The following is a 22,136-nucleotide window of genomic DNA, read 5'->3' as shown; positions in this document are numbered from 1 at the left end:
TTCATAAGAGAGAAGTAACCTGGACGCTATCCTATCACGCTGATTTAGTTCCAGTACGGTACGTGACGATACTTTATCCGCGCCGTATCGCATATTGTAGCCGCAGCGGCAGCAGGAACGTTTCTTTGCAACTCGTGCACTTTTTGTGTTCGCAAATACGTAAGTAGGAAGGTGCGGTTTCGCATTTGAAATTTCTGCCAGCAAATACATCAACGCCGTCGTCATCTTCGTCGTTCATTTCGCAATTCTATAGCATCATTGTGGTCGAGGTGGAATCTCGGCGAAAATAACTTGCTAGTTCTCGTAGGACAGAACTAAACAAGGAAACGTCCTACACTTGTGTACCCTACCGTGTAGGATTAGGTTAGCGATCACGGCGCTAAGTTTACGACATACGACAACAATTGGTACTATTAGTACTAACATTATTGCTGCTTCTCGCATTGCTGTCGCCTCACCACGACTACCCCAATAAAGGCGATACCACGTAGGCGGTACGCTTGCGTTTCCCTGAAAAAGACTACCACAAGCCAAAAAGCAAAATCTACCTGACCGCTTGGTCCTAGAATGATTTGGCTTGCAGTATGCTCGCCGGCAACCCGCACTTCTCCTGGTGGCCGAATGGCAGCGAGCTAACCCGCATTTCGTCGGATAACAGATAATAACAACTAACAACTATGCTCACGCTGGTTCAAATCTCAGCGGTAACAAAAATTATTACCAGGCTTTGTGGACTGAAAATGTTAAGTAATGAACGAAAAATAAGGAATTATAGAAAATAAACTATTGCAGTTATTAAAGTTAATAGCTGATTATAGGTCTGCCATGCCGTTGGCAGACCCCAGGTAATTCCAGGAAGATCCACAAGAAGATTAAAGTAAAGATATAGTAGACGATTATTTAAACATTTGGGTCTAATCTAACAAATCAAAAAAACGCACTTTAAGCTTTTTTGTTTTCAAAAAATAAAGCAAACACAACGTTTTCAATGGCCCTTGCTGCATTTTTGTCTCTACACAACCTTTTGAGCGAGCACCGGACAAGCCTGACCCACCATAATGCAGTCCTAAAAAGTCTGCAGATAAAAGTCCGTGCACCAATAATCTTGAAATCAAACCAACTGTGTAGGAAGATGGTCTTCTAATAGATATACTAAATCACGCCCTGATACACTTAGGGAATTGAGAAAATTCTCTTAGATCACCAAATTAGCGCGGCGAAACCACTAAAATATAGGATTTTTTAATCGCTAGATCGTTGCTAATGTCGTTAATCTGTGTCGTTAATAATGAACCAAATATTTTCCAGTGAACATTTCGTATTGGATTATGTATCAGCGTGGAAATTGACGCGCTAGCTTTCCTTATCCGATGAAGAAGACGGCACATAATTTTTCCTATCATTTCGATAGAATCACACTTAAAGGTCAACTTTTTGAAGTGAGTTATTATTGATAAATCATTTAAAATGTCTCCTATAAATACACAGTTTATTTTCCAAAAATTAACTGTGGTCTTATAGGCTTATGGGTTTCGCATTCACATTGCTTTTGAAACAACCTGGATAGTATTGCTGTCATGTATGTGTGGAATTTTCTGTCAGCGCATGTGACAGATCTCATACTATCTGTTAAACCCAACTCGTCCTTAGTTCAGACTGTGTTACCTGACGAAACAAGTGAGAGCTATAAAAACATATTTCCCCGTTTGTAAAGCCGAAACAGCCGGGCATCGACTCTTTCTGGGCAAACGCCCACAATTAACATCCGAAAAGCATTAAGTGCTCAAAAAAAATCAGTAACGTCCTTTTGCTGCAAATAGACGTTGAAATTTTATATATCCTGCAATACTAGTCGATTGCAGTCAGGGCTTTTTTCTACAGAATGTCACTATAGATTTACTACAGATTTTTAAGGGGAGGAGAAGAGCTTAAGATAAGGAACGACCTCTGAGCTTGGCTCTGGACGCACGTTTTCTATCCCTGATACAGTACGTGCTCCCTGAAATATCCATTACAATATATAGTAACACAAGCGAGGTGGTTTTGCTGTCTATTCGGCTCGACCATTTAAGTCAATCAACCTGTGTCGTCTTCTTCTACTACTGAGTGGGTCTCATATATCCCTCTTCAAGCGGTGTGTAGGCCTCTAGGGAGAGATAGAGAGGCAGTGAAAGACTACGCCTGAACGTTTTATAATTGTGTCGAAGACCTGTACCGTATGACCACGTAGCAACTAGATACTGAAAACACAACCTGTAGCATTACTCGTAAGCATATTGCATGCTAGAAACATTCGATACATAGTCACGATATTATTTGTAATGTTGTTGTTGCTGCTGTTGCAATTAAAATTTTTTTTTTTTTAATTTATTGTTTGTTTACACTTATTTTTATGAAATGTCTTTCGTGTTGTATTGAAATCAGTTGGTGAGGCTAGACGAATTTCGACCATGCAACTTTTTTTTCGAGATTGTGGCTAGTTTCTCAAGTGGCCGGTTGCTTTCGTAGCGTCGTACCGTGTTAGTTTCGCTATCGATGGTCTCAACAACGGCATTAACATAGCCATCGAATCTAACAAGTTCACCCTTCCGCGCATCGCCTGCTAATCACAGTGGTAACCAGTGGATCGGTACGGGAAAAAAAGAGACACGGACGGCCGCCTTTCAGACAGGCAGTAGGGCCTGGGTATCGGAGACGTCATGACATTCCGCCGGCGTCCATTTCGCCTCTATCCTCCGCCCGGCACCATTGCAATGCTGTCTTAAGTACAATATAATACCAAATAGAAGCCTGGTCTGCATCTTTCTTTTTTTCCTCTCTCGTTCTGTCGACATGGAAGGAAGCTGCCAGAGGTTCAATACGACTACACACAAGAGTAAGAAAATTGTGAAATATTCAGCAGATATACTCTTTTGCTACCGTTTTAGCCCCCGCGACCGCGGCCGCGGCCGTCATCATGAAACAACGGACCGTTGAAACCGGTATTGGAGAAAACGTATGGGAGACGTCTGGTTTTAAGCAAGTTGCGTCACTGTTAGAAAAGTTGTAGGGAGGTTCCAAAGATAAAAACTAGAGTACAATGCACTGTACCGCGAAAAACGATTAAATTGGAGTTCTGCTGACAAGTACGGGAAGGAGTGTGTCGAGAACGCGCAAAATGAGACAGATGGGTGCAAATTCAATAATATGATGATGATGATGATGATGATGATGATTTTTATAGAGAAGAGTGGAAGAGCCCGGCAGTGAAAGTCGAGCGTCGAGTCAAAGAAACTGTGAGGTTGCAGAGAGAATAATAGAAGCAAAGGAAATAGAGAAAGAAACGATGAAGGCGACGAGGCGAGCTAAATCAAAAGATGACGGACCTCTTCGCCTATCTGAGCACCGCCCAAAGTTGCATGTTCTTAATACGGCAGCTGTTGCTTTAAACGTCGTTTTTCGGGCGCTTAAAGATGGTTCGATCGGCGAATAAGCCGACCGATGGCGGCAGCGGTTCGCGATGGCGTCCAGGCCATCCAGCCAGAAGTAGCAGCAGCCAAACGTTATACAGACGACAATATCCAGCTCAAGTGTTCGTGCACGGAACTTGAATAGGATTTTTTCTCTTGTGATTTCTTCTCTCTCGTGATCTTTGCATCTTGACGTGCGCTGGTATTCCCTGTTAGTTTCAAAACCTTAGCTCAAACGATATCTCGATAGCAACGGCGCAACCAGCCCGATTTTTGTTGTGTCTGGTTCGTCCATTAAATATTAGATAATAACTAATATACTCAAACAGCTTGTCACTATCAATAGAGTCATGATAGCGCTATTGTAAACTTTAGAAGTGTATGCCTACATAGTTTCCTGGCATACAATACAATAGAATCACACTCGGAGCTAATTCACACCTCTTCTTCGCTTCCACACACGCAGAGACAGATAGGTGCGCAGATTTCATCTACGATAACTAATAAATAAGGAACATATCAACAGCGCTGGCATAATTCCATTCGCTCGTCCATCTATTTTTCTCCTCGTACAGAACTATAGACTACAACTGCGTTCGGGTTCAGCTAAGCAAAAACTATTGTTGAAGATATGATCACTGAGGTATTTAAGCGGAACCGTCAAGGAAGACTGAAACGACGCCAAATGTACGTTGTCATTGACAAAAATAACGACCGTTTTATCTTTCTCTTTCGATTCTGCAGAGAATAAAAATAGCTTTGAGCAAAAAATAAGTCACCAGCTTACACCAACCGCCAACTGCAACTTGGACCACAAATATGCCTTTGGAGTAAAGACAAAAAGGACCGTATGACGTATCACACATGGCCATAACACGCAATCGCACTGGGCCATCGATGCAAACCGAAAAGGACGCTATTTTGGTTCGTTCGATCTAAAGGACACTGAATATGAGATGCTTCTATGTTTCTTTCGATGTTTCTAGTGTTTTCTGTTTTACTGTGAGCTAAGTTGAGACTGTTTTAAATCAAAGATATACGGTTCATGGGAATGTAAATTAGCAATGAAAATTCCCAGTTTTGTCAGTGTCATTGTCGATAGCTATGATAATGCCGCTGCATAGCAGGATCCAATGATTATAAACGAAGACATATGTATCTGTTAGCAACAATAGTTAATGAGGTCGAAACTTTGATATAACTTAGAAGTCGAAGGTTAATAAAGTTTTGCAAAGTGAGCCTCATATTAGAACATTCAAGCTTTCAAAGGCGAACCAAAGACGGGCACTTAAGGCTCAAAACGAGAAAACCAACTAGATGCAGCTGATGGTCTTAAAAAGATGGCCTAAAAAACACATCGAAGGCGCTAAAGACCATTAGTCTTTCCCCCCATACCCAATGTTAGTTCGCAGATGAGCTCAGCAGAAAAATTTGCCCGGTTTAGCGAAATTAAACGCAGATTTGGCTGCTATTATATCCTAAATATCATCATATTTATTATATTGAACTCGGATCACGAATGAAAAGCGTTTTTCCCTGCCCAACGGCAACGGTGATTTAATGTAAACCAATCTTGAAAGATAGAGATCTTTTGTGGAATTGTTAAAAACGACCCGCCTTTCTTGGTCAAAAGCCAAAAAAAATGATGAGTGCTCTATAGAAATGAATGGCGTCGTGTGATCGAAGCTTAAAAAAGCTTATATAAATAATAGCCACTTACCGTCCTTTTTCAGATCCGCCACCGCCAGCCGCTTTAGCTTGCTTACCCTTTTCAGGCTCGTTTTTTGGCTCGTTGAACAATTCTCTTGGGTTATCCACGAAGAGGAGCATAGAATATCATTTAAAAAAAACCCTATACATTAGCCTTCTCGTTTTCTACATTGGAATATATTGCAATGGCGGTTGTAGCAGGTCCATCTCGTATGGAACGAAAACGTCCTTTTATCTCATGTAATGGTCTTTTTTCATGTTGGAACTTTCGTTTAAACACGTTTAAAGGCAGATAACATGACAAAGATTAAATGGTCAATTTGAAAAACTGCAGCTATCCGTGATCGTGGTGTAAAAGTAGCTATGGGATCACTGGTCGCTCTCCTCGGCACGATCACAAAAAAGTCCGTACTGAGTTTCCGGATTCCACTAATTTAACAGTGGTTGAAGGGTGGATATAAGCCCCTTGCATCAGGGAAACCTGACATGCAAGGCTAAAAGTTTTCGTGACGATGAAAGAAGTCAAGCTTGACAGAGCAACTGTTGCGCTTAGGCTCACTAGTATATTCTCTATTGCATCGTCAACTTTTGAACTGGAATAGGAATTTGTGCTTCTTCAAACATAGGTCAACAGAACGACAGGCACTTCATCTGTTTTAGGACAACATTTCGCCACTGTCAATTGTTGTTATCTTGCAACAGTATTAGGAATTCCGCAAGGTATGGCTGTCTACTACCACTCAAAGGCACGCGGTTTCTATACTCGAAAGGTGTGGAAAGGTGCACCGAAATGTTAGAATACGGAGGATGTACACTGACTAGGGCTTGCCTTGGCGTCGTGCTCCAAAAGACCATTTAAGGTGAGTGAGAGTCGTCTATCCTCACCGTCTAGCTGCAACGAGCCTTCAGGGAGCAATCGAAATGATCGATTCTGGATAGGGTTTAGTAGGTAGCAGGTAGGCGTTATCAGCCGCCAATGGCTTTGCTACCATAATCGCCATTCATCCCGTCTGTTAGGCTTATCATGGTCACTATATATTCAACTTGATTTCTGCTCCATATGCAACTGCGTCCCACAGATCGACAGTCCTATGGCACCCATACTTCTATATACTTTATGAGCCTATCCATACTTTATATATGCGAGGACATATACATGTACCTTAATAATATATTGGTAAGGTTTCCACTTTCAGAATCCATTTGATGCCTACTTCGTTATCTTATCATTGATTGATCTTGTATTCTGACAGGTCGTCCTATTTTTGCGCACATTGTTATCTATGCAATGTTGTTGATAGCCGCTGTGGGACTTTTTTCACCTTGGGAAGGAAATGAGCTCTTAGAACGAATTTTTTTCTGTGTAGCGCGACAACTCGCGGTGACAGAACGTCTACACAATAATTTCAAAGAAAACTATTTATCTCATCATGATCTTCTTGGTCCAGTATATCTTCACTGACTGAAGTATAGGCAAGCTTTTATTTGATCATTGCACGTGGTTAGTGCAACGTAGGCAAGGACCATACGTTTACATGTACACATCCCATAATATTTATTTGTTGCGACAACACAAACTCGCGGTCATTGCTACCACTAAGCATGTCAAGCACAAATGTCCATATCTGTGTACAGTCAGCACGCTAGAATCTAAGAGAGGCGTCTGCCAAGACACGGAAAAAAAAAACGCAAGTTTTGGCTCCAAACCCTTTCCAAAGCGGGTGACTCAATTTCCGCAAAGTGCTCAATTACGTGTTGTTCGTTGTAGGACCGTTTACTAAGCAGCGGGACAGGTATCGACATTAATCCCGCTTGAGTCTGTTTTTAGCAGAAAACCTAGTTTTTCGGCATGTTCTGCTCAGTCAACTCATCGTAGGATGGCTACCTATCTAAACAGCCACAATGATGAAGGGTACTTGGCCGCTAGCCTTTGCGCTTCTCCTATTCGACTATAAGACCTCTTTTGTGCTTCAATCGCCACCAGTCCCCGTACCGCACAGCCACAACGAGTCGCTGCTCTCACGGCGCCCGATAATTCGGGTCTACCACTGCGATCAAATATGCTGCTTATAACATCTATGCTACCCTTATAGCTCTACGCAAGAAATTGACGCTAGGCCAGAGGACAAAGACATTGCCTACGGGGCCTTAGCAGAGTCAGAAGGCCTTGGCTTATAAGAGCTAACCACGCAAGGCGACGATTGATAATTGTTGTCAGTGAACAAGCAAGTTAATGCTGATGTTAACCCTGCCGCATGCATACGAGAACGACTACAATATTGCCTTCGGGATGATTGAGCGTGAGATGGCAAATTCTAGGAAAGACCAATAGACGCAATAAATACCTAATAATAGGTTTGCAAAGTCGATAAATGGATGGTTGTCATTCAGCCAATGCGAGAATACGCTTATCTAATATAGTTATTCTTCATACAACTAGATGTATTGTAGTACGGACGTGTTGAAGTATTCACTTGTACAGATGTACTCACATGGTTTCTTCTTTTTTTCTTATTAAAGTTAGGCCTCGCTTGTGGCAGCCAACATTATCGTTTGTTGCTTTCGTGTGCACCGCGCATAGGCTTCATAACAATCTCTCAGCTGTACAACAGTAAATACACTAAAAAGAAAATAGTTACAGGGTGTTAACTAAACTGAGATCCGAACTCAACGAAATCACACAGTTTATGCTACGAGGCTAGAAGAACTATGTGTAGCTAATCCCATACACAGTAATGTCGGTTTAACATAATGCCGTCATGTTTTTATGTTACGTTCTACGTCCTGCAATGCGCTTCAAAGCAGGTATACGGGTGACGACCTGGCGGGGCACAATTCATCAACGGTCTCAAGGCGCAAGGGTTTGAGAGCCAGTTTCAACTCAAACCGAACGCTGCCTATTGGGCAAACTTCACACGTAAATGTAAAAATTCGTTCAAAATTTTCGTTTGAAGGGATAGATAAGGTAAAAATTGGTTAGTGAAGTTAACTAAATGGTTAACAAAATGTGGTTTACCTTTAAAAATCCTATCTCAGTTAGAATAATCTAGACGTTCAGAGTCGTAATGGCATCTGCTGTAGGTGTAGTTTGCGTGCCCCTTTACATATAATCTTAACCCATGGAGCACACAAATTGAACCATGGCTATTCAGGTTCACGAAAGCACCAAGGATAGATTTTTTGAGCTCTAATTGTGCCTGTGTTAGTTTACTTATATGCGCATAGTTATGTGTCTGTGACTACTTGAGTCGAGTATAGTTCATGTTACTTCTAGAAGAATCTGAGCTTTAAGAAAAGGCAGAACGGTTCGTTTTAGTTGAGCATTTCAACATGCAACGCTTTGGTGCTGCATTGAAACAAACAGCAGTAGTCAAAACCCGTGGTTAGCGCTCCTTCGACACTGGCCGTCTAGCCTTGAATCGCAGAACCAGGACGCGGGTTGTGGTCGAAGGGCTGATTATGGCACCCTAATCCACAGGGCTGGGGCCGCGCAAAGGGCCAAGAATGTGTATCAGCATATGTTAATTAAAACTTCATTGCACACTCGAAGTCACCTACTTTTTACGTAGGGTTTTCCCACTAGGTTCTTTAGCCAACCGCATGGCTCCCGACCCCCGATGATACCCGTCTCTCTGCTAGCCCTGGTGGAAACAGGCCGCGTAGGGATGCAAACTTAGTCGATTTAAATTGTTGCCTAATGAACACGGGCGGAGTGACGCTTTACCGGACATTAACTGATCCGACCGATCCGACATCAATGACTCCTCCTCAGTATTATTATAATTGTGTCTTTGCGTCTGCATTTCTGCTCGATCAATCGGGAAGACCAAGACAGAAAAACAACTGCTACCTTGGACGTGATACCAATCGAGCTACGATTTCTAGCAGATGACTGTTATCTGTACATGCAATCTATGGAGAAGTTAAGAACTACTGAAGCCTGAACCGTTGAGTGCAAAGGGAAGCGTACAATACTACTCTGCCTGAACACCTGTAGCTAAACAGAGTGAAATTACTACAAGGGCGTTTATAACCAAATATTTTGAAATAAAGCAGATAGATAAACGTAGCGTTTTATCGAACCACAAACTCCCCTACACATATTATTAGGCTTACTGGCATAGATTTTTATTTTGTATTAATTTTCTACCTTGTCTCCAAGGCAATAGTGTATCATTTTTTTCGAACGCTTGCGTTTTGCTGCAGAATAAATTGTGCACTATTCATACTAACAAAAAATGACTGGCCTCTCCTATAGTCCATTAACATCGGTCCGAATTTCGAAAGGTATAGCGACGGCTATACCTGATATTCTGTCTATTCGGCCTACTTATAACATAACCCTCATTAAACTGAAAACTCTCTGCAAATTGGCTCTAAACAAGATCGTTTTCTTATGAACTAATATATCTATTTAGGCGACGTATATAGCAGCAGTAAAACAGCGAGCTTGCGGGCGCGCGCAGAAAATCTTCTCATTGTGACAAGTCAGATCGGTTCGATTAGTTTTCACCTGCGAATGCAAAGAAATCGCGACATTGTTAATAACGTACTCCAGCAAGAGGCTTTCGAAGAAAATCTTTATAGGCTTGGCTTATGAGCAGTCCAGTGTGGTTCGACACCACCATTTTCACTTCTGCCGGCTGGATCCGGCATACGAGAGAACAACGACGTGTTCTATGCCCCTTATGCTTTTTTGTGTATGTTTGTGTGCATGTGTACGCGTCTGTACGTAGAAAAACTCCACGCCCATATGCCTGGATTTGACTACGTATATGTACTGATTTCTTCTCTGCTCCGTTTGCTTTTACAGAATGAACCACACAAAATAATTCATCCATAAAAATTTAATTTCAGTTCCCTGTCCCGTTTTTCTCGCCTTTGGAACAGATGCTCGTTCACTCTTCTGTTAGCTTTCACTCGTCTCTGCCGTTTCAGACTATGCATCCGTTCCATGACTACATCGGCCTCATCTTTATCTTGATCCCCTTCAATTCTTTCATTGTCTTAAACTCCCACCCCGCCTTTGTTTTATCCACTCACCTCCTGTTCTTGTACTACGTTTCACATGAGCCCATGACTCTGGACGGTCGCTGGTCCGCTTTTTAACATTGTCATTAGATGCCTCACGCTAGACCTTTCCTGACTTCCCGTCTTTCCGCTTTCTTAATTCGATGCTAAGCTTATGTGTGTACGAAAGAAAAATATAGAGAATGATAAACAGAATAAGAGGGACAAAATAAACTTTTTTAGCTATCGTGCCCTCATAATGACCCAGTTTGTTTACCAGTGGGTCAAAAAATATTGGGAATTAGATTTTGCGCCACGGCCTATACCCACATCGTTCAAATTCCACCTATCCTTTGCCAAGTAGTCGTCGTTGAATGCAATAATACACGTACATCATCGTTTTCACCAGATTTTAAAACTGTTTTCGAATTCAATCATAAGAATGAACTTTAGCTCTCACTTTACTCTAGAAGATCCTCCCCTCTTCGGTGTAGCTTGAGCTTTTAAGAAACGAAAAGTTACATGAGGCTAGATCCGGTAACTAAGGAAAACGCAGAAATTGCGGTTTTCTGTGAAACGTAACAGAAACACCTACACGTGAGTTAGAAGATAATCGTGGCAGAGATCTCATGACATGCTCTACCAAAGCTCAGGCCTATGTTTTCTGCATTTTTACATAATACGCTTCATTAACACTAAAACAATCCAGCATCCACTCCATAATGCACAACTTCTTATTAGTCAGAACACACAGTGAGAAAGTAGTTCGTGTTTGACCCTGCGGCTTGTAGTACTTTTCAAAGAGATACCTAGACAATCTTGCTTTTGTCCCCGCATCATATACGTAAACCCACACCTTGTCACCTGGAATGAGGCTTTAGAGTAAATCCGGCTGCCGTTTGAGTGCATTAAGGGCTTCCTAAGACATTGTTGATGGGTCTGTATTTGCTTGAAGTTCAAGGTCGTTCGGCACAACCATTGATGGGAGTCTTCTCACCTCCAAATAATTTTTTAAACTTATCCGACAGGGCTCGTGTTGGATGTTTAATTTTCCCGTGAACATGGATTGTATAGGTTTTTCTACATCATCGCCTCCGGTCGCTGTACAAGATCACTCAGAATAAAAACCTCAAGGCTCCCTCGTCCGTCACGAAGCCATTGAAGAAGTTTTTTGTACACTCGCTATGGCTTAACCTTCTACAGCATAGGCACCAATGTGAACACTTAATTTCATTCTTAGTACAGGCCGTGATGCATGATTATGAATGTTGATTTTCCCTCAAGAAAATAACCATGGATTAGTTACCTCAAGGCGAACGCAAAATACAAACACATCTTCAAATGCGAGGCCTGTGCATGACGAGCAAACAGGTGAGTTGGATCTGAAGATCCTGGTGTTTTGCCGATAGCTTTTTTGATCCAGCTGTGTATTATCACATTCGTAGGGTAACAGTCACTTAGGATAGAATTATAATGTGCAACGAGTACTGCTACATTTCTTTCTCGCTTCACTTCAGGTTGATTAACCACTGTGTTCGATAAATTATTGAATAGTGAAAATGTATACTGCCACATCTTTCTTCCTTTTCTGGATCTTTTGTTGGATGATCCAGGGATTACCAGAGCACAGTTAAATAAGCGTAACAGCTACAGACAGAGTTTTCTGGTGTTTCTATATTTTATGCTAACACGAAAAACCTAGGAACCAATAAGAAATTAGGCTTTTGACAGAATTTTTCTTTTATTCATGAGTTAAGCTCTAAGCATAACTTCGGATGGCTCGGCACACAGCAACGTGTGTCTACGCCCAGTTTCAAACTTAGGTCATCACATGTCTTTAAATTTAGTACGCAAACATGTCACCCGTACGCTGTGACGCGGACTCCCCTTCCGACCTGCCATTTCGTTTGTGTACAGTTGGCCTCCAAAGAAGCATAAGATCCGCTCCTTTAGTGTTTGCCATAGTCATCTGAACCTTGTCTGTTTTTCAGTCACGATCATTTACTTAAGCATAAAGTCAAAATTTGATATAATATATTTGGAGTTTTCTCTCTTTTCCGGTCCGAGTCGTACGAGTTTTCATACGGCGCTGTTACTGCTATGGAGGCTAACAGATGGTTAGAGTTATCTTTAGGATAAACCTCTGCTCTGGCCATTCTACGGCCCGCTAAGGCAGAAACGAATCCCCAATAGTATTTAATTAACTATTCTTGTTTCTGTCCTTTTGATTGGAACCGTGAAATAGCTATAGGATACTCCAGGCACGAATACTGTAGTATTAGTTGTTGTGCCAACATCTGGTAATAGGTCTATATTGACGTTTGTAATCGTAAATAACAATTATTATATTCTGCCGTCTCCCATTCGCTTTATACACGAACTAGATTTAAAAGAGTTTCCTTTCCGATTTGTATTCGCGTCGTTTACAGCGCATATATTGACCTTGTATGCTACAGGCGTATGTGTGTACGCTCGAGAAGGACAATTTGCAAAAAAAAGAAAATAACATTTTTTAAGTTGGATAGGTTTTATCCTATGATTTTGCTGTTATTTATTTGTTCGTTGTGGTTATCTAAAAGAGAATCCCATAGGTGTGTTGTGACTGTCGCATGAAGCACAGATAAAGTAAAACTACGGTAGTTATCTCAAAGAAATCCAGTTATCCAAAATGCTATTTGATAGAACACTTTGCCCCACATGGGTTATACAAGTGTTGTTGAATTATTAGAAATAATTCGACAGATGCCAGATAACGAGCCGCATGATATTCATTTTAAATTGTCCCGCATCCGAAAGCGCGTACTTATATCGTCAAGCTTGTGGAAACCTAGAGGCGATAGGATCGATACATCGCAAAGCTAGTGAGTATATGATTGTTGAGCCGGTTTGTTCCCTTTCACTCGTTGTTTTCCATCGCACCCGCCTCAAGGAAATCTCTATCGACCTCCGCGAATTTCTGTTCCTAGTTCTTAAAGTTGGTCTTTAAGGTTTACATTTTCGAGAGCTCAAGGTGACAACGTAGATCTTTGAATAGCACTGGCAGGTCGGCAAGAAGATACACAAGGCAATTTTAGGTCGTTATATATACTCACAATGCTCTTTTGACGAAAAAGGCTTTGGTGCGACTTAAGCTTCGAAATTTTTCATCGTAAGATTTTCGTAAATGGTGCATATGCATTGCGATCAGAGCTACCTTGAAGTCGAACAATCTAAAAGCGGCTGCGAGCGACCAACGATGAGATGATCCGATCGCTGAAGCGGTCGACATTACCTTTTTGAATCCTTCGGAGACGTGCGCGATGAAAGATCTCCTGTTCGCTAAAAAGAGCAACCTCCGGTACGGAAATCGGTCAGCACAGGCAAGAAGCGATCTGGCAAGGTACAATATGTCAGAAACCGCTGTTCTGCTTGTCCTTCAAGGCTTTGCCGCCTTTTTCTCGGTCGAATTTACGATTAGCCCTAAATCTATGACTGCTTGTAGGACTGGGTTAGGGTTTTCGCACTCAGAACTTGTTCGAGCGATATATCACTAAGTCGTTTCCGTACAAGATAACTTGGATTAACTTTTCCTACTAATTTATTTGATCCGATAGGGTCTCTAGCAAAACGAAGGTTAAAATGGTCATAGGCTGTTTCGCTGAGCTAGGTCAATTACCTCTGCGGCAGGCGGAAGTTTGGTTACTCCATCGTCAATGGTTATGCTCTCTTGTAAAACCGTAGCGAGAAGGCTAAGCACGTTTAAATGGGTAACCATCTCGGCCACCATGAACATAACCTTGTTACTGGCCGTTGAGCCAAAAGCTGTTTTGAAATCGACAGACACCACCTATGGCGGATCGCATGGCCTGACTAGTGCTTTCTTAACGTCGGCCGTCAGAAATTTGCACACTGTTTCTATAAAACATTTTTTCTCTTATATTTCTCCGTTAGGATAGCGTACACACTTTTTAAGGAGCTGTTTAATCTCTAACTCGGCAAGTCGGACAAATGCTTTTATTTGTTATTCTCGCTATGATTACGGCACTGTTGAGTCGTCTTCTACACTAACAGGATCGCATATCGGCAGTGGGCTAAGAGTGTACTAGATTGCAAACATTCGTTAATATGATAAGGTAAAGTTTCTGGCCAAGAACCATTCACGGTCAGAGGGTAAGCATTCATGCTCACATATTGAAAATATTAGACCTAATTATCCAAGTTACAACTGCGCGGGCCATCAAATGCCAAGCTTCGTCGCAATAGCTAGATATACACAAGCTCTTGTAAGGGCCCATGAAGTTCTTCCTCTACCTAACGTGATGAACACCGAATATATATATATTCCTAACAGACCTGCTAGACCCTGAGGTGCCAGTCTTGATCATTATGAGTTGAAAGGGTAGTGCTGGAGATTATTATAGGTGATAATACTTATATGTATGGTCTATTTCTATCCTACGTAATTTTCGTATGCATATTAACTTGTTTCAAGACATTCAAAGGTGGGCTTTACCATAAATTATGTTTTTTATTAATTATACGCCCTTACAATTTTTTGTGCAATGATAGGCCGTCGATCACCCGCACCAGTACAAGCGCTCGTTAAAAAAAATTAGTAGTGCCGGAAATTGTAGGCCATCTTTCGCAAGGCTTTTTTTTTCCTGCTGCAATGTACAACGTTTCGGACCGTTTCCTCGCACAAAAGTCACCGTCGCAAATACCCTAAATGTAGCAATTTCGTTTCCTATAGCATTATGCGGTCATCTATTGACGGCTGCCTCGACATAATATCGCTGCTGTATTTGGGATAGGTCATTGACGATGATGGTAATAATATTAACAATGATAACGCTAACGTAGCCGGCGTGAACACACATTCCACTTCACAGGGCAACGAGGCATCGTCTATTTATCAATGACTAAGAGTTCCTCGCAGCCCACATCCTGCGTCCCTTGTAGACAGACACACAGAAACGCCACGTAACCCCCTGTGCCTTTTAGATATTCTCTTGAGAACCGCCACCATCTCCATTCAAAGTAGAAGCCTGTCATAGAATAGTTATCTTCCTGTCGCCCGTTGCCGCAGCAGCTCGAACTCAACTACGTACATCGCGGCCAGGCTAAGCAGGCTACACCCACTTAGGACAACAACGTCAGTTCGCCTCCAGTCCGTCTGTTTCCAACTGTCAAGGACATATTTTAGTAATGGTTGGCAGCACTCGAGTCACTGTTTCCTCAACAATTATTCATCCTGTCTTGAATCACTAACCCAGTCATAGTTGGTAAGCATCCTTTGACTTTGCACTAGCGCACTCGGCGAAGTTGTTCAGTATGCTACCGCTTCAGTAACCTGCTTCTCCATCTGGTCTCACATTGCCATTGTCTTTATATGCAGCAGGGTAAATAGCTGCTATAGGACTGTGCGGCTTTTAACCCACTAAGGCCACATAAAAGATGAACGGACGCACAAACAGACAGGAGCGTGAACAGGCCGACCGGCAGGCAGACAGAACCTGAAACAAAGGCAGACATCTACCTACCGTAGCACATAGATGCTCTGCTGAGGCGTTACGCTTGGCCACAACAGACAGCTAAAGCGTCGCCCGCCTGTCACCGACGATTTGGCGTCAACGTAATAAAGGCAAAGAGAAACAAAAGATTGTTCCGCCCAATCAGTTACGTGCGCACGCTCAGCCAACAAACAGACCGTCGCAACTGATCTGGAAGTCATGTGCCTCAAAGAAAAAGGTCCCTACGCCTGTAACACGAAAAACGCAATACAGCCCCTGATCGTCCATGCCCACTTGAACAAAGCTATTTGCGGTGTCTGCTGCTTCGAGCTAACTTCAGATTGCCCATGGCCCATGCCTGTAGGCCACGACCCTCGGTTAGATAGTGAGTCAAAACATCGTACAGCTTTTAGGGCGGGCTATGCTTCCGTCTGTCAAAAAAACGTTGAGGGGCTTTCTTGTCTTCTGCCAGGCGGAACCTGAGCTGCATTACAAACAGTCGGTCTCGGTCGACAGACCGGCCATCCAATCGAATTCATCGCGTTTGTTTGCGGCAAATGCCCCATGTAGTAGTAGCTGCGTTACGCTAATAGAACGTGCGCATATGCGCACCTAAAACATGGAATGGACTCAAAAGAGAACAATCTATTTCGACCAACATCAAGCTACAGCGAACAGAAGCAAAGCTTCCTTTAGTAATTATGCTACGTTACTGCTACTATATGAGTTAAATGCGTTTAGCTTCCTCAGTGGTTTGCTTCACGAGCCATTATATACTCTTCTTCTAATATTAGCTAATTGAAAAACAATGCATCAATATTCCATGCTGGTGTATAATACTCTCCTTTGTGTTAGGTAGCCTCAACGAGACATACTAATCGCATGTCCTAACAAACCTTCAGTGCATCTAGCGTTGACTAGAAACAATAGTGGATTTTCACGCAAAATGGGTTCCGTCTGTTTGTGGGGCATCTGTGCGATATGAAAAAAAAAAAGAATACCTTTTTAACCCAAGAGCTACGGGCTTGCGACGTTTGTGTGGGCTAAAACCTGCTTGTATTTCTCCCGGAAGGCCTTGTGCTGCGAAATGAATATTTCAACAGGGAGGCGTGCATATATTCTGCTCCCGTAAGCTTCAAAAAGATACAGCAGCTTGCATTGAATTCGCGTTAGGCTCGAAACGATCTAAAGCCTTGGCTGTATCAGCCACGTGATAGATTTTGTTTTAACGGGCCATTACTGCCAATTTTGTATTATGCATAAGTGAAGCTTCATACATCAATTTTAGTTCAACTCCTTGACGATTTCGCTTTGGGCAGCAGGTGCCATTTATGGGAGTTGGGTCGTTATTAGGTAGCAGAGCTTATAAATAGCCTTGTTTGAAATTCCTAATATATTAAAAACTGTAGCAGCTATACTCGATACTGCTATACATAATCAACGTTGCTTACCCATTAGATTACCTACTGACGTTGGTAATTATAAAGCTTATCGCAAAAAATTACTTGGATTTATTGAATAGCCTTTATTACATATCGAGCTTGACAAACCTGAGCCGTCAAAGCAGGCTATTTAGGATTACTATTTCCAGGGGTGCAACAACCTCTACACTTGAATGCAATGCCGACTGTTAATTGTGAACTCCTTATTTAGCACATTTATTACCGCTCACAATTCTCAGCACGTTCTGAATACCCAGCAAAATCACTCTTCAATATCGATCACCTGTCTTTAGTTGGAGGCGCCGGCTTTCCCAGTTTCCAGTGTTTATTACTAAATAAAGGAACATTTAGCTTAAATACATGCTGCTTGCAGATGGGCTGCACTTATCGCTGAAAGTGTCCACCTGGCTAATTCGGCTGAGGGGACTTCAATGTTTGTCCGCGATCTGGGCTGAGCTCCTATAGTTGAACTTATTAGACCCAGATACGCACGCATCGCAAAGGGGATGCGATCAGACTAGTTGGATATGACAGAGACAAACGTATAAGGGGCTATCTACGAAATTATATTTGATTATCGATAGGGCAGAATCTTATCTAAGCCCAGTAATAGATTGCCTCTTAATGTCGTCGAAAAATTAGGTTAAACTGTACCCGCCATAAGAAGTAAATGTGCACGTATGTAAATGCATTTATTTGTGTAGATGTTTTAAAGAGTCTATACAGTCTGTCTTCTCTGGCACCCGTCTTACGTTTGCCCAAGTCGGTCTCACCTTATATGCTACTGAATTTCTCGTGCGTTCAGAGTGATACCATTGTGCCAGCACCAGATGTTAACAGTAAGCTCTCAATCCAAAAGGTTACATCTAACCGATAATCCCTGCTGGAGCCTGCCACCGATAGGTCAGCGTATCTGTCACGCAAGGCAAGCGCCAGTGTATGGCAAAACGTACGCCCAATCGCACTATATATTCTAGCATTTTTTAATATGCAATCAATTTTATATACATTTTAATGGAATCGATATAGCGCCTTCGAGGTGCGCTATTTTGTCCGTGCTTCGATACTCATGTCGTTGTTGGGGTAACTGTAGCAAAAATAGGATGCAAATTGGCTGGATGCCCGTGTGGCTGTCGATCATATATTGTCACCAACGGCGGTATAGATTGAAGCCTTTATGTGAATACGTCCTACTTTTATTAGTTTCTAACCTTTATGATATTCTCGTTAGGTTACCTATCAACAGATATAGCTATTCTGCAACGACAGAGGATTCAGGAAAGTGGTCGGAAACGCTTAGAGCCTGAGGGTAAATATGAAGAATGATGATGACATTATCGTTTGTCCAGAGAAACATGTTTGTGGTTCGATAAAAAAACAGCATTCTATAGTACTGAGGAAACAAGCTTTAGTAAATAATAACATTTCAGATTTGCTTTACTATCGGTTCTTACGTACACCCTTCAGCTGTCGCAACCATAGAAGGCCCTGTTTAATGTGTTAGAAAAGAAGAAGCCAGCTCTAATAGCGAGCGATTTTGAACAAGTCGGAGTCTTGCAGTCTTTACTACCGTCGTCTCCATTGCACCTAAAAGAAAAAAACAATGAAATTGGGCTCATTTTTTTTACGAATTACGTTTGTTTTTTAAACCTTCTTTGTAATTACGTTTTTTTTAGTTCATACAGTGAAAATAGAGAAAGGAGAAAAAAGGGAAAAACGTCGTTTGCTCCGATTACTCTCATATAGTAGCGAGAGTTGGCTGAGGGTTAGTAATGGAAGCCAAGCAGATGCCGTAACTAATTTTAGGTGAACGAAGTCGAGGATCTACTTGCGAAAGGGCTCACTGGCACTGGCAGCCTTAAGCATGCCCCAATGCTGCCTTAATAATATGCTTCACCCGATACCTTGAGCATTACAGCGTAATGCGTTTTCCTCTTCCTTCCCGACGCGCGTTAATTTTCTGTCCTATTTGCCTATTTGTCCTATTTGGCTAACTGCCTATTTGCCTCAGAACTTTAAATAGCAACAGCAGAAGCATCCGAGGCGGAACAATGGTAGTAGAACTAGCATTAGGGACATGCTCTTCGTCGTGGGCTTGTGGAGTACGGATTCCCAATACCAAAAAGATTTTTTGCCGATATCAGATCACAGATATCAGACCAGTTCAACAGGCATATAGCCTAAAAGCCGCCGCCGGCACCAGCGACTTCTCTGCAAGCCAGTCACCTTTACTACTGTTGATGGAACATCGTATAAACAGCTGGACTGAACAATCTTTTAACCCTTCTTTGAACGCAACAAAGCAAAAGAGTCGTTGTTTTTTTCTTGTCCGTCAATGGTATTACGGTGGCCGTACGTGCACAAAAAGTGGCCTGAAGCTGGAACAACTTTATAAGCGTCTGCGTGACTGAGCAAAGGCTTGCGAAAGGGATTTTCGCATTGACTGACAGCACCAACTCTGCCGCTCGAGTTAACCAGCCTCGCGGTTGTAGTGTCTAACCTTTTCCTCTTCTTCATTATATTATCTAGCAGTGCGTTTCTTCATCGAGTTCGTCGGTTTAGACTGGCGCCGATGCAGCGTAGACTCTCTACGTGAACGGTGGAGAACCTGACTGCTGCGTGCCTTTGAAGGAAAGCCGAAAACAACTCAGGTAAAGCGCGCTAGGTTACCTCCATTTCCCGCATCTCTACTTAATCGCGTATAGATAAAAAGATAGACCTTTCATAAGTTTTGAGATTTAGCTAGCTTCATTCTACGCCAACGTATTATAAACTGTATTTCTGCTGCTTCACTTTCGCTTTAAATATTCTGGGTGGATTAGATGCACTACGAGTTTGAGCTTCGCTCCTGTCTGCATTGCGTGGGATAGATCCTAGTATCCGAAAGCTGCAATAGCAGCAGCAGCAACAACCAAGGGAAATCAAATATTAGTCTGGAGTCCCACAAATTAGATCAAGCACACGCGCTCTGTAGCTATTTAGCGTACAAGTCATTCGCGAGACGACGGCGTTGAGAGCAGGCTCTTCAGGACCTCTATGGCCTGCGCAACGCCAATACTCAAGTAGACGATGAACTTCTCTATACATTATATTGATTTAAACTTAAAGCCTTCTTCGGCAACACGACAAACGAAATTAACCTGACCCGGGTTTTTGATTAGGTTGCAAAATAGCAGTATTCCCACTTGTGCAGCCACTAGACGGCTTGCGCGGAGTTCAACTTTGATGACATATGCCATCTTCTGTTCAGCGGCGACAGGTCGTTTCTTCTAAACTTGTACTTTCTACCCTTCTAAAGTAGGTTGCTAAACCTTGCTAAAACTCGCATTTGCATCACTACTTCGACCTCAGCCACTGCCGCAGCTATGCCGCATAGGTGAACCCGACCCGAGGCCTTCCAGCTCCAAACTTCCCGAGCCATTAGTTTTCATACGACTGAGCAGTGAAACGTCGCCTCAGCTAGCCCACGACTGGCAGGTGGTGGATCGACGTAGAGGGCTAGTCGCTGAACGAATCGCGGTGCGGTAGTGGACTAAGCTTCAATGGTCGCCTGCTGCTTGGTGCGTCATGCGTTCCTCTCTGGATTTCTTAGGAAGCATTAGCTGCTCCTTTTTCAGTGCTCGTTAAAGTAACAAAAGATAAAGCTTTGTTCCATAGATAACGGTACAAACAGCGTTTTAATCCATAAATAGGTGCAGGTACAGTATGTCATGCAGTTTAATTTAATGGTTAGGTAGGAAAGCAAGCTAACCACTCTGAGTATTCAGGGTCACGACAGTCCCTCACCTGTAAGCATGATAAAGAAAAAAAAAAAACGTTTCCGTTTTAACGATTAGCTCATGAGCAGGATAATTTGATCAGTCTAAAATTACTCAATTGATAACAATAGCAATTAATGCAAAATGACATCCTAAGATGAGTCTATTTTGTTTAACTTTTGTTCGAATTTAAGACGGAACTATAAATCGTGTCGTCACCGAAAAAAACTTAAACAATATTTGCGCGAGTGTTCTGGACGTTACTACGGCACAAAACCGCTTACTCTAGTTGAGAAACCAATTGACTGCCTTTCTACCGTGAGCAGTGATAAAGTTTTATTATGAAAGCTTAATTCAACATCCCGTCAAGCGTTTGGAGCGACATGGGGAGCGAGAAACCCCCAGCGTAGGACAGCCTTTTCAGTATTAATCGATTTACTTCTTCAAGCTTAAACTCGATACAGCTACAAAGAAAAGGAAACATGCTTGATTTCGTGACAAATCAAAAGCATTTGCGTGCAAGAAATGTTTATTGAAAACTTTACTAAGCTAAATTTAGGTTTGTTCCGTGTCTGTAGGTTATCCCTTCCGATACTTATGACTCGAAACAAATCTTTAATCCACAGGTTCCTCTCAAGCAAATGGACACTTATATTTCAACCATCGTTGAGCGATTAATCGAAACAAACGATAGCCTACCTGGAACTGTCCCATGTACGATAGGAACTACTAGTTGGGTCGGTTCCTCTACCTTGATTATATGAGCAATCACCATTAAATCGATTTTGCCCTGGGCAAGCCACATGCTAGTTCTTCCCAGACAATCTATGCGCTTCTCCCTTATACCGTTGCGCGGTGGAAAAAATCTATTTGTCGCACTGTGAAATGTGCATAGCTTATAATAGCTTACTTCGCTGGACTGCGACAAATTTCTCATATCCAAAGATGGTTCACATGTACCGTGTGTACAACTTGACCCAACGTTGTTACCTACTAATAATGCAACAGAAGAGCCTTGCCACTAAGAAGATATGTCGATTTCAACGGCTCGGTTCAGCAAAATTGAAGACACATTCATGTTCGAGGTGCGTGCGAGGATTTACGGGATAATCGTTTAAATGGATTTTATGACCTTTGCAATAATAACTTCAAAAAGCTTCATCTGGCGTGTGTCGAGAAGGCTTGCCAACTCAGGTTTTGTGTTCAGTCGATCGACAATCGACAGGACAAATACAATTCATTAAACCCGACATTTTCTATAGTTTCATAGATTTGCAA

The 22,136-nt window shown here is 42.2% G+C and overlaps 1 protein-coding gene and 1 long non-coding RNA gene across 2 annotated transcripts in view; both read right to left on the bottom strand.

Moving 5' to 3' along the window:
• The window catches only part of LOC111262326 (dopamine receptor 1), a 62,226-nt gene extending 56,334 nt beyond the window's left edge, over positions 1–5,892 (bottom strand). The window contains exon 1 of the mRNA XM_086969035.1: positions 5,170–5,892. The gene's annotated coding sequence lies outside the window, so the exon portion shown is untranslated. The remainder of the gene's footprint in view (positions 1–5,169) is intronic.
• Positions 5,893–9,262: 3,370 nt separating this feature from the next.
• On the bottom strand, positions 9,263–18,683 carry LOC111262327 (uncharacterized). The gene is made up of 2 exons (XR_002681528.2): positions 18,559–18,683; positions 9,263–9,672 (listed from the first exon to the last, which is right to left on the bottom strand). It is a non-coding gene; the product is annotated as an uncharacterized LOC111262327 (long non-coding RNA).
• Between the last annotated feature and the right edge of the window lie 3,453 nt (positions 18,684–22,136).

This window comes from Varroa jacobsoni, unplaced genomic scaffold (genome assembly GCF_002532875.2).
Source record: "Varroa jacobsoni isolate VJ856 unplaced genomic scaffold, vjacob_1.0 scaffold_648, whole genome shotgun sequence".
In the NCBI taxonomy this organism is placed as follows: domain Eukaryota; kingdom Metazoa; phylum Arthropoda; class Arachnida; order Mesostigmata; family Varroidae; genus Varroa; species Varroa jacobsoni.
The sequence above is the reverse complement of the archived record's forward strand: the minus strand, read 5'-3'. Positions and strand labels throughout refer to the sequence as shown.